The 12777-nt window shown below is 40.6% G+C and overlaps 1 protein-coding gene across 2 annotated transcripts in view; it reads right to left on the reverse strand.

The window, feature by feature from the left end:
- The window catches only part of LOC116483250 (charged multivesicular body protein 3), a 116590-nt gene that overhangs the window by 40398 nt on the left and 63415 nt on the right, over nt 1-12777 (reverse strand). The gene's annotated exons all lie outside the window — the stretch shown is intronic.

Here is a 12777-nt window from a genome sequence, read left to right on the forward strand (position 1 = left end):
ATTTCACCACGTTGGCCAGGCTTGTCTAGAACTCCTGACCTCTGGTAATCCACCTGCCTCAGCCTCCCAAAGTGCTGGGATTAAAGGTGTGAGCCACTGCGCCTGGCCGAAGTTGGACATCTTTTCCTGTGCTTGTTGGTCATTTGTATAACTCCTCTGGAGAATTGTTTATTCGTATCTTCTGTTCATTTTTTAATTGAGTTGTCTGTTTGTTGGGTTGTATGAGTTCTTTATATCCTCTGATAGTAGTAGACCCTTTATTAATACATGATTTGCAAATATTTTCTCCCATTCAAGAAAGTCTTTTCCCGATAATGTCCTTTGAAACACAAAAGTTTTTAATTTTGAAAAAGTCCAGTTTATCTAAAGAACGTGTTTTCTGAACTTGTTCTTAAAGTCTCAGCTTAAATGTTACTTCAGGGGGACATTCCCTGACTCACAGAATAGGTTCAACCCTCCAGGCAGTACAACTGCACAGAACCCTATACCCCCACCTCTTTTGGAGAGCTCATTATACTTATGATTACTTACAAGTATAGACTATAAGCTCCAGAAAGTCAAAGACCTTCTCTTATTCACCAAGCCCTTGCATAATGCCTGGCACAAAGGATAATAAATATCTGTTGAATTTGATTGCACGGAATACAAGATGTGATAGGACAAAAAATTTCAGCCATAAATAACACTTATGTAACAATCTTCAGAAACTTTCTGTGTATGTTTCTAAATGTCAAAGAGTAAAAGTTTCATAAAATCTGTCAAAAAGAGAAATTCCTTTTAAACAATTGTAAAATCAAAAGGGGCTTTGCAAAAAAAGAAAAACGTACCTAAGAGAAATCTGAAGAACCAAAAGTACCCAGTCAGGTCTCTGACCAGTGCTTCTCAACCTGAACTACACAACAGTCAACTGGGAAACTTTAAAAATACTACTTTAACTGGGCCGGGGTACAGCCCAAACGACAGGTAGCATTTAAAATCTCTTCAAGTGACTATAATGTTATGTTAGAGTTAAGAAACACAGTCTAAGACAAAGAGCTCAAGAAAATGTATCAAGCAAGTCTCATAACTGTAAAGACCACTACAATAAAAGGAAATTTAAAACAGATGTAAAGAAAATTCGACAAATATTTATTTAGTGCCGATAGGATTTCAGTAGTAAATGAGAGGCCCTTATAATTAAGTAAAACAGAACGTAAGGTGTACAGAATAAAAAACCAACTAGTAAATTAGACAATATATTTGAAAACCACAAGGAACCTATAGAAAGAGTTTCACACTACCAAAATATTATCCTTTATTCAAATTCATTCATAGAGGTCTATTATATGCCAAACTAGGCAAAGGAAACTAACACCATTAAGAGGTTATTTTCCACAAATAATGCTGAGAGACAGCTTAAGACAAATAGAAAACAAAATGATTGAATTCCTGTTCCATCCTTCACTGAAATTCATTCTAAGTGGACTGAAGACATATGGAATGCAAAACTGTGGTGCTTTAAGAAGACAGTATAGGAGAATACATTTATGATTTCAGGTTAGAGAAGGAGTTCTTAAACAAGACACAAAGGCAATAACCACTAAAAGGAAAAGGCTTGTTATTTTTATCTATATTGAAATTAAGAATTTTTATTCATCATGACTCCATTAAGAAAGTAAAATGTTACAAACTGGGAGATAATATTTGTAATCATATAAATGGTAATAAATAAAAGGCATTTACTTATTTTTTAAGAATGGAATTCTCAATATTGTACAGTCAGCCCTCTATATCCATGGGTTCTACATGTGTGGATTCAACCAACTACAGCTCAAAAATATTAAAAAAAAACAAATGGTTGGCTGCATCTGTATGGAACATGTAGACTTTTCCCATCATTATTCCCTAAATACAGTGTAACAACTATTTACAGAGCATTTACATTGTATTAGGTATTATAAGTAATCTAGAGATTAAAGTACACAGGAGGATGTACATAGGTTATATGCAAATATTACCTTTTTCTTTTTAAATCAAGTACTTGAGCAGCCATGGATTTTGGTATGGGCGGAGGGACCCTGGAACCAATCCTCCTCAGATACTGAGAAATGACTATATATGAAAAGCTGCAGGATAATTTAAGTTTCTGAGTGATATTGTCTTCTTCCAAAGAGGAATTACATTTGCTTCCGGCAAACATACAGCTTAAGTGTCCTGGCAATTGGTTCTTAACTAATCTTAATTAATCCTATCAGGGGATAGAGATTATTTGAAACTGGTCTTCAGTCTCTGTGAAAGCCAGTCTATTTCCAGGTCACTATTATTGCTAAGGGGTATTCTTTCAGAGTCCCAACCAAAAGCCCTGAATATCTGCTTATGAACTCCAATTTTTTTTTTTTTTTTTTTTTTTGAGATGGAGTCTCTCTCTGTCACCCAGGCTGGAGTGCAGTGGCGCCATCTCGGCTCACTGCAACCTCTGCCTCCCAGGTTCAAGCAATTCTCCTGCCTCAGCCTCCCGAGTAGCTGGAACTATAGATGCCTACCACCACGCCCAGCTGCTTTTTGTATTCTTAGTAGGCACGGGGTTTTATCATGTTGGCCAGGCTGGTCTCTAACAACTGACCTCAGGGGATCTGCCCACCTTGGCCTCCCAAAGTGCTGGGATTACAGGTGTGAGCCACCATGCCTGGCCATGAACTCCAATTTTTATACTCCACAACCACAGGGTTTGTCAAAAACTCTACTCAAATTCTATTTGTCAGCCACTGCATTAGGAATTAGAGGATCTCTTTAGGGGGAAGGTAGTCCCAAATGATTGGGTTCATGTAACTGAGCTTCCCTCTTTGCTGAGATCTTGATTTTGCAATTTCTCACTGCCCTGGTGGCTTTCAGTGATTTCAAATAGTTACACTTTTTGTTTAGCTCTTTTAGTTATTTTTGGCAAAGGGTTGGTTCAAAGCAACTTAGCCTATAAACACCTTCATGATTTTTTAAAGAACATGTTTCCTAGTTCTGTTCCATAAAAAGGCTTAGAAGCAGGGACACTCAAGTAGCAAGAAGCATCATGTGCACTCAAATTTTGGTTTCTAAATAAAAACCACTTTTTTCTTTTCCCGCTAAAAGAAACCACTGCATCTTGGAGAAATGGCCGATTTCAGGTCTCAGGCTAGGAATTCACAAATCATACCAGGATATATGCTAGAAAACAAGAAAGTCTTCAAAGATTAGTAAAGTTATGCTAAAAGCAGATAGGAGCTGGCTTTGAAATAGCTCCCACTGACCAAATGTGTAAGTTTTTCAGTATCAAGCGGAATAATGGTTAGGACTATAACATACTAAATATATAAAAATCCATGAGTCCAAAATGGTGCTTCTGAGAGGCACGCGTGGAGAGAGAATGCAGTTGATACCACCGGATATTATTATACCAATTCTTTATTCTAAATATTAGCGATTAAATAAAAAGCATTAAGCACTTATCCTGCATTTTCAATAGAAACCATATGTCGAGGTAACCAAATAGCCCCAGCTAATAAGGGACAGATCTTTATAGAAGACTGCCAGCTAAAAATGAAAAAGAAATCAGAGAAATAGAAAAATCACCACTCTAAAAACCCTTATAGAATAGCTGATTCAGGAAAGGGACACCTATAAATGCTAATGTGTCTAAGTGAAGGATTACTGAAGAACTGGACATTCACATGGTGCTAAAATATCACCCCTCAGGTTAGTTACCAGCATAAAAAGGAAAAACATAATGTAAAGGTCTGGTGTGTCACTACCTCAACCAGGTGGCCAAAGTTATTAGCATCATTAATTACGAGACAGACATTATATGCCTCCTGATGTGATACACTATGAAGTACACAGGTTACCTGTGAGGCATTCTTGCTAAAATTGTTTAACCTGGATCTTATCAAACTTAGATCCAACTTCCATTTCACAGAAAATGCAGGGGGTAGAGAAAAAAGCTAACCACAAAAGGAACAAGATCATGTCCTTTGTAGGGACATGGAAGGAGCTAGACGCCATTATCCTTAGCAAACTAATGAAGGATCAGAAAAACAAACACTGCATGTTCTCGCTTATAAGTGGGAGCTGAATGATGAGAACACATGGGCCCATGGAGGGCAACAACACACACTGGAGCCTGTCAGCCGGGGGTGGGGGTGGGGTGGGGGGGCAGCTTGGGGGGATGGTTGGGGAGGGAGAGCATCAGGAAGAACAGCTAGTGGATACTGGGCTTAATACCTAGGTGATGGGATGATGTGCGCAGCAAACCACCATGGCACACGTTTACCTATGTAACGAACCGGCACATCCTGCACATATACTCTTGAACTTAAAAGTTGGAAAAAAAAAAAAAGCTAACCACAAGACAGACAAATCCAGAACAAGGAACATTCTACAAAACAAATGCCCTACTTTACAAACAAGCCTTTATTCTTACAATGCTATAAGTAGAAAGCAGGGGATATTTATTTATTTTTTTGAGATGGAGTCTTGCTCTGTCACCAGGCTGGAGTGCAGGGGCGCAATCTCGGCTCACTGCAACCTCCAACTCCCTGGTTAAAGCGATTCTCCTGCCTCAGCCTCCCGAGTAGCTGGGATTATAGGTGCACACCAGCACGCCCAGCTAATTTTTGCATTTTTAGTAGAGATGGGGTTTCACTATGTTGGCCAGGATGATCTCGATCTCCTGACCTCATGATCCACCCGCCTCGGCCTCCCAAAGTGCTCGGATTATAGGCGTGAGCCACCGCGCCCAACCCAAAACAGGAGATTTTTAAATAAAATCAAGTAACGGCCAAACACAAACCTCGCTGAATCCTAAGTTTTAAAAAGTTATAAAAGACATACTGGGAACACTTGGGAATATTTAAATATGGACTAGATATTCAATGATATGAACGTATTTTTGTTATATAGAATTTCCATATATTGTAGAGATGCAATATGAAATGTTGCAAAATGTGTTATATTTATAATCTACTTCAAAATGACTGAGCTGAAAAATATATATCAAATAATAGCAAAGTGCTATCAACATTTGATTATACGGGTTTTCACTGTACTATCTGCTGTGGTATGAATGTTGGTGCATGTCCCCAAATTCGTATGTTGAAATCCTAATCCTCAAAGTGACAGTATCAGGAGGCGGGGCCTTTTGAGAGGTGATTAGGTCCCTTCGGAATGGAATTAACACCCTTATAAAATAGGCCCAAAGTAGCTCTTTTGCCCCTTCAACTATGTGAGGACAGCAAGAAGGCACCATCTATGAACCAAAAAGCAGTGCCCTCACCAGATACTATATCTGTCAGGGCCTTAATCACAGACTTCCTGGCCTCCATAACTGTAGAAAATAAATTTCTATTGTTTATAAATTACTCAGCCTGTAGTATTTTGTGATAGCAACTCAAATGTACTAACCACTGCTATTACTTCTACTTTTCTAAAAATTTAAAAATTTTCATAATAAAACTTTAAAAAAAAGTACTTGGCATTTCATAGGTGTTCTATTTTAAGAAGAAATTAAACTTGACAAAGTCTTTATGATAATATATACAATAGTGAAATGACAAGTCACATAATTGGAGAAGATAAAGATGTTCAATCTCACTGGTATCCAGGAAAAAGCCTGATATTCATTTCATTCTTCTACGACTGGCAAAAGTCAAAAATTCAGTTAACAACAAGTGCTAGAGAAGATATAAAGACAAGCAACTTTCATATATTGCTGGTGAATGTACAGATCAGTTCAATCCCTTTAGAAACCAACTTGGCAGTATTTTTGTACAAAGAAGTCATATCCTAAGATCCAATAATTTCCCTTGTACATAGCCTAAAGAAACTCTCTCACAAATACACAAGCATACTGGTATTAGAATGTTCATTGCCTTGTTGTATTACACAAGGAAACAATCTAGAAGTCCATCAACAGAATAAATATACGTGTGTGTCTGTGTGTGTGTGTGTGTGTATAGATATATATATATATATATATTTTTTTTTTTTTTTGAGATGGAGTCCCACTCTGTCGCCCAGGCTAGAGTGCAGTGGGTGATCTCGGCTCACTGCAACCTCTGCCTCCTGGGTTCAAGCGATTCTCCTGCTTCAGCCTCCTGAGTAGCTGGGACTACAGGTGCCTACCACCACACCTGGCTAGTTTTTGTATGTTTTAGTAGAGACGGGGTTTCACTATGTTGGCCAGGCTGGTCTTGAACTCCTGACCTCAAGTGATCCGCTCGCCCCAGCCTCCCAAAGTGCTGGGATTACAGGCATGAGCCACCGCTCCTGGCCTTAGAACTAATATGTTGTCATAAATCTATACAATCAAATTCCATGGAGTTAAAATACATGAAATACATCTACATATATTGGTATTAATAAACTTCATTTTCAAAATATACAAACAACGCTGAGCAGAAAGGAATCATACCAAATTTAGGACAGTGACTGTCACTCTGTGTGCTGATGTAAGAAAATGGGATAAAGAGAGTAAGCACGTATGTAAGTGTATTGTTTCCTGAGGCTGCCATAACAAAGTACTTAAAACATAAATAAGAATCAATTGAACCCAGAAGGCGGAGATTGCAGTGAGCCGAGATTGCACCACTGCACTCCAGCCTGGCGACAGAGCAAGACTCCGTCTCAAAAAATAAAAAATAAAAATAAATAATAAATGTACTGTTTCACAGTTCTAAAGCCAGAAATCTGAGTATCACTAAGCCAAAATCAAGGTAGCAGGAAGGCCATGCTTCCTCCAGTGGATCTAGGGAAGAATCCATTCCTTGCCTTCCAACTTTTAATGGCTACCAGCATTCCTTAGTTTGCAGTCTCATCATCCAGTCTTCAAGGCCAGCATCTTCAATGCTGTCTCTGCTCCATCCTCACATTGCCTTCTCTTCTTCTGTGTATGTCAAATCTCCCTCTAAATCCCTCTTACAAGGATACAGGTGATTGCATTTAGGAGCCATCTTAATAACTCCCCATCTCAAGAACCTTAATTTATTCATACCTGCAAGAACTCTTTTTCCAAATAAGGAACATATATAGGTTCCAGGGATTAGGACCTGATCTCTTTGGGGGTGGGGAGCTTTTTCAGCCTACCACAATGGATATGTTATCCTCTGTTTTTTAATTTAAAATATTAAAGATTTTTTTACACATTTAAGAGCGAAATTAAAGGACTGGAAAAATATAACAAGCAAATCCTTAAAAAAAAAAAAAAAAACAGAAATACAGGCCAGGCGTGGTGGCTCACGCTTGTAATCCCAGCACTTCGGGAGGCTGAGGCGGGCGGATCACGAGGTCAGGAGATCGAGACCACGGTGAAACCCCGTCTCTACCAAAAATACAAAAAATTAGCCAGGCGTGGTGGCGGGCACCTGTAGTCCCAGCTACTCGGAGAGGCTGAGGCAGGAGAATGGCGTGAACCCGGGAGACGGAGCTTGCAGTGAGCCGAGATTGCGCCACTGCACTCCAGCCTGGGCGACAGAGCGAGACTCCGTCTCAAAAAAAAAAAAAAAAACCAGAAATACATAAAAGTCAATTTAAAGTAGGAAAATAACTACTGACTCCAGAAAACATTTTTCAGATAATTTCAGACTAGACACTACATTTTAATGGTATAAATTCAATAGCTATAGAAAGGCTAACAGTGAAAAGTAAGTTTCCCTCCCATTTTTGACCCTCAGCTACCTAGCTCCTCTCCTGGAGGCAATCTAGGATTTTGTATATCTTTCAAGACAATCTAAAATATACATAAAACTAGAAATCAGCCAAAAGCAACAAATACAAGTGACCTTAGATCAAAATCTGCCTATTCCTGTCACTGTCAGCTGAGTATATATCAGCTCAATCATGCTATATTTCAAATGTCCAAGTGTTTTCTCTTACCATTGTAGGAGATCCGTCAGGGTAGTGGGAAAAATTGTAAAAAGATGCAAACCTTCATGGAAGGTCGGGAGGTTTTACAAAAGCTTCAGAAAAGGATTTGGCTGGAGGCAGCCAGATTCTCTTATCTGGGAGATGTAAGGGGATGTAAAGAAACGGATCTAGGTAAGTTAGTTTACTTAAGCCTCGGAACCTGGCCTTTAATCATCTGCCAGCAGGACTGCTCTCTCGAGGAAGGGGGGTTGGGGACTATGTTAATTACTCACAAGTGTGTTGACTCAAAGCCTTTGCTATTAAATCTGTACTGAATAAATACCCACAGCTCTGGCTTGTCAGGGCCGCGGTTGCTACAACACCCTCCTCAGGGTCTGTGAGCAGCCTGGTCCCCTAGCCCGCTTTTTCACTGGATACCTGTGTCTGAGTGTATTCTTTCATCCGTCGTTTGGCCAGGATCTGTGGGTCGGACCTGGCACACCATCCCTACTTCTGTCCATGAAACAAGTACCTGACGAGCTCTTTACTCTTCCTGAGGAAGTTCAACATTATGCCAGCCCAGTGGATGATAGAGAATAAATAGAAACATAATTCTTGCTCTTAAGTTTACAATTTTGCTGAGGACACAAAGCAGAAGAGAAAAATATTCTTCCAGGATTTCCCTGTGTCTATCTTCTCTCATCTCTTAAATTCTGTCCAAAACTGAGCTCTGGCTCCTTCTCCTCCACTATCACCATTCCCATCGAACTTGCTCCTTTCCTGAATTCTCTCCATTTCAGCTCATGGCACTGCCATTCAGGGGGATGAACAGGTTTGACTGGGGTAGGGTTAAACAGAAACCTAAAAATCATCTTTGCACACATCCCACATGCAGTAGTTCAGCAAATTCTGACTATCTATGCTAAATATTTCTAAAACTCATCCTATCCTCTCCATTCTCATTGCCATTCTAAGGCTCACATCATCTATCACCTGCGCCACTAACCAGCCTCCCTACCTAAATCTCTTCCTTCTAGTTCATGCCCTAACCCACTGTTCTGAATGCTCCCCATCTTTAGTAGGCATGACACACAGACCTTTATTAATCTGCCCTCTACCCACCTCTCCAATGTTACATCTTACCACTACCATCACTCCTCTTGCATTCCACACAGAATAGCATTTCATCCTCCAACCATTCTGAATTTTTTCCCTAGTTCCTCTAACATATGTTCCACACTTCTAAACCCTGCATATTCAGTTCACTTTGCTAGAGATGCCTCCCCTTTCCTGATCCTATACCTACCTGTCCACCTGGTGAATGCCACTTGTGACAAGACCCAGAGACCCTCCCTGACCAGCTTCCCTTCCCCATTCTGAATAATCACTCCCTCCACTATGGCATCAAAGACTTTGTACATACTTAAATTATTGCTCCTATCTCCCTACAGTGTTTATTTACATGTCAGTCTCTTCCAGTAAATTACATTCTTTGAAGTCTAGTGTCTTATTTTTGTAAACCTTATTCTAATCCAATGCACACCAAAATCACTCAATATTTGTTGTATGAACTAAGTGAATGAAGCTTTATCTTTTTCTCCATTTCCCCATCTCATTTTCTTCCCTTTTCTGATAGAATCCCACAACCATGAGTCATGACCCAGTCTAAGAACATAAGTTAGTCATATGATTTAAGAATTCTGATGCCACGGAAGGGGGCACTCTACCCCAAGACTAAATCAGTGAAGTCCCTAAGTAAGACAGAACAATTTTCCCAGCAGAACCTCAAGTCTAAGAGAAGGATCTGTTTCCAGCAGAGTTCCATGTCCTCCTGACTCCCACCCCAAGACTTACAGGTTTCTAAATGGATTTTAAGGCATCCTCATCCTCAGCAGGCCCAGTCTGGTCTTTACTTGCATCCTTTAAAACAGAATAGGTTTCACCACTAAGATGTCTCCACCAAAGTTTGTGCAGCGGCAAAGATTTTAGTCTGTAGAGGCTCCTAATATAGTTAATGTTTCCCTAGAGAGTTCCTTGAAACATTGCTCATCTTGGGACTACCTGACCCTACTAAACCTTATTCTGATACTCACTCATCATTTAACAAATATTTACTTAGCACCCACTGCATGCTGCATATTATATCAGAGCTCTGGAGATACCACCCATAATGTATCTTACTTGCCCGAATTGACCTGTCACCATGGCCTAAATGGTACCACGTGTGACAACCATGATGGTGTGATATGACTACACCTAGCCTCTGCTTATCCTGTGCCAGGACCCAGACCCACATGCCTGCATCTTTCAGCCCCCAACGGAAAGAGCTGTTTTGTAAGTTTATCCCAACTCAAAAACTGCCCAGCTGAGACTACAGCATTTAGTCAATTCCCTCTCTCTCTAACGCCTCTTCCATTTCTGCCAACATTTTCTTATCTTTAAAAAAATTTCCTTCACTTGGCCTCTTAAGTATTTTCTTCCTCCCTTAAAAGAAAAAAAAAAAAAAAGCCAAACTAACGTTACTTGGCTTCTTATTCATATACAGCTCTCAATACTTTATCAGTGCATCAGCAGTTCTACAAAGAAAAAAGTATTTCCCATCTGTGATGGTTAATTTTAGGTATCTCCTCAGCTGGGTTGAGGGATACCCAGATAGCTGGTAAAGCACTATTTCTGAATATGTCTATGAGGGTGTTTCTGGAAGAGATTGGCATTTCAATCAGTGAACTAAAGATCAGCCCCCACCCAATGTGAGTGGGCACCATCCAATCAGTTGAGCGTCTGGACATAACAAAAAGGCAGAAGAAAGGCAAATTCTTGCTCTCTTCTGCATCTGGGATACCCTTCTCCTGCTCTTGGACATCAGAACTGTAGGTTCTCTACTCTCTGGACTCTGGGACTTCCATCGGTGCTACTCCAACTCACTAGGTTCTCCGGCCTTCAACCCCGGACTGAGCTACACCACTGGCTTCTCTGGGTCTCCAGCTTACAGACAGCATATGATAGTACTTCTCAGCCTTCATAATCCCCAGTCAATTTCCATATTAAATTCCCTCTCAACTACCTATCTATCTATCTATCCATCCCCATTGGTTCTACTTCTCTGGAAAACCCTGACTAATACACCATCCCTGCTTTATTGGCACCTTCTTGAATTACAGACTAATGCTAAGTAACCATGGCTGGTGACAAAACACTTTCTTTGGTCACAAGTCACAGGTGTGAGAGAAAGCCTAGCACTTGGTAGAAGCTGACCCTAAAGTGGATGGACATTCTTCTAAAAAACTAAAACATATCATCAAAACTGAAGGGGTAACTTGAAGAACTGAGGAGGAGCTTGAAGAAAACCTTGGGCAGGGTATCTCCAGCACCAGATAAAGTGGATCATCTAACACTAAAAATTCTACTAAATAGTCAAGAACCCATTCATAGGCAGGAAGAGGATGGAACACATGACAGAGAAAGGTCAAACTGTTTCTGATTATCTCAGCCTGGAGATAATCATTCCAACCATTGAACTCCTATACCTGTGTATGTGGTACTGTATTAGTCGGTTCTTACAATGCTATAAAGAAATACCTGAGACTGGGTAATTCATAAAAAGAAAAGAGGGCCAGGCATGGTGGCTTATACCTGTAATCCCAGCACTTTGGGAGGCCAAGGTGGGCAGATCACGAGGTCAGGAGATCAAGACCATCCTGGCTAACACGGTGAAACTGTCTCTACTAAAAACACAAAAAATTAGCCAGATGTGGTGGCACGCGCCTGGAGTCCCAGCTACTCGGGAGACTGAGGCAGGAGAATCCCTTGAACCCAGGAGGCGGAGGTTGCAGTGAGGTGAGATAGCGCCACTGCACTGCCTGGGCGACAGAGCGAGACTCCATTTCAAAAAAAAAAATTATTGAGGCACTATTCACAATAGCAAAGACTTGGAACCAACCCAAATGTCCATCAGTGATAGACTGGATTAAGAAAATGTGGCACCATGGAATACTATGAAGCCATAAAAAAGGATGAGTTCACTTCCTTTGCAGGGACATGGATGAAGCTGGAAACCATCATTCTCAGCAAACTATCACAAGATCAGAAAACCAAACATTGCATGTTCTCACTCATAAGTGGGAATTGAACAACGAGAACACATGGACACAGGGAGGGGATCATCACACACCGGGGCCTGTCAGGGGTCGGGGGCTAGGGGAGGGATAACATTAGCAGAAATACCTAACGTAGGTGACGGGTTGATGGGTGCAGCAAACCACCACAGCAAGTGTATATATGTAACAAAACTGCACGTTCTGCACATGTAACCCAGAACTTAAAATTTAAAAAAAAGAAAAGAAAAGAGGTTTAACTGGCTCACGGTTCTGCACACTGTACAGGAAGCACAGCAGCTTCTGCTTTTGGGGAGGCCTCAGGAAGCTTCCAATCATGAGGGAAGGCAAGTAAATAGGCATCTTACATGGCAGGAGCAAGAGAGAATGAGGGGGAAGGTGCTACACACTTTTAAACAACCAGATCTCATGAGAACTCACTATCTCAAGGACAGTACCAAGGGTGATAGTGCTAAACCACTCATGGGAAATCTGCTCCCATGATCCAATCACCTCATACCAGGTCCCACCTCCAACACTGGGGATGACAATTTGACATGAGATTTGGCGGGGACACAGATCCAAACCGTATCAGGTGCCCTATCCAAACTAGCTCTAGTTTATCTTACTTGCTAGAAGTTAAGTTCTTTGGCTTCTTATTTCACCTTTATAATCCCTCTTTGGGAGGTAGCATAAATGGCATGATAATTCTAAGTATAGGCCTTAGAATACATAACCTCTGGTCTGTAATTCACAAACCGTATGACCTTGGGCAAATTACCTAAATACTGTATGCCTCAGTTGCCACCTGTAAAGTGGAGCTAATAACAGTTCC

This window comes from Hylobates moloch, unplaced genomic scaffold (assembly GCF_009828535.3).
Source record: "Hylobates moloch isolate HMO894 unplaced genomic scaffold, HMol_V3 SCAFFOLD_15, whole genome shotgun sequence".
Classification (NCBI taxonomy): domain Eukaryota; kingdom Metazoa; phylum Chordata; class Mammalia; order Primates; family Hylobatidae; genus Hylobates; species Hylobates moloch.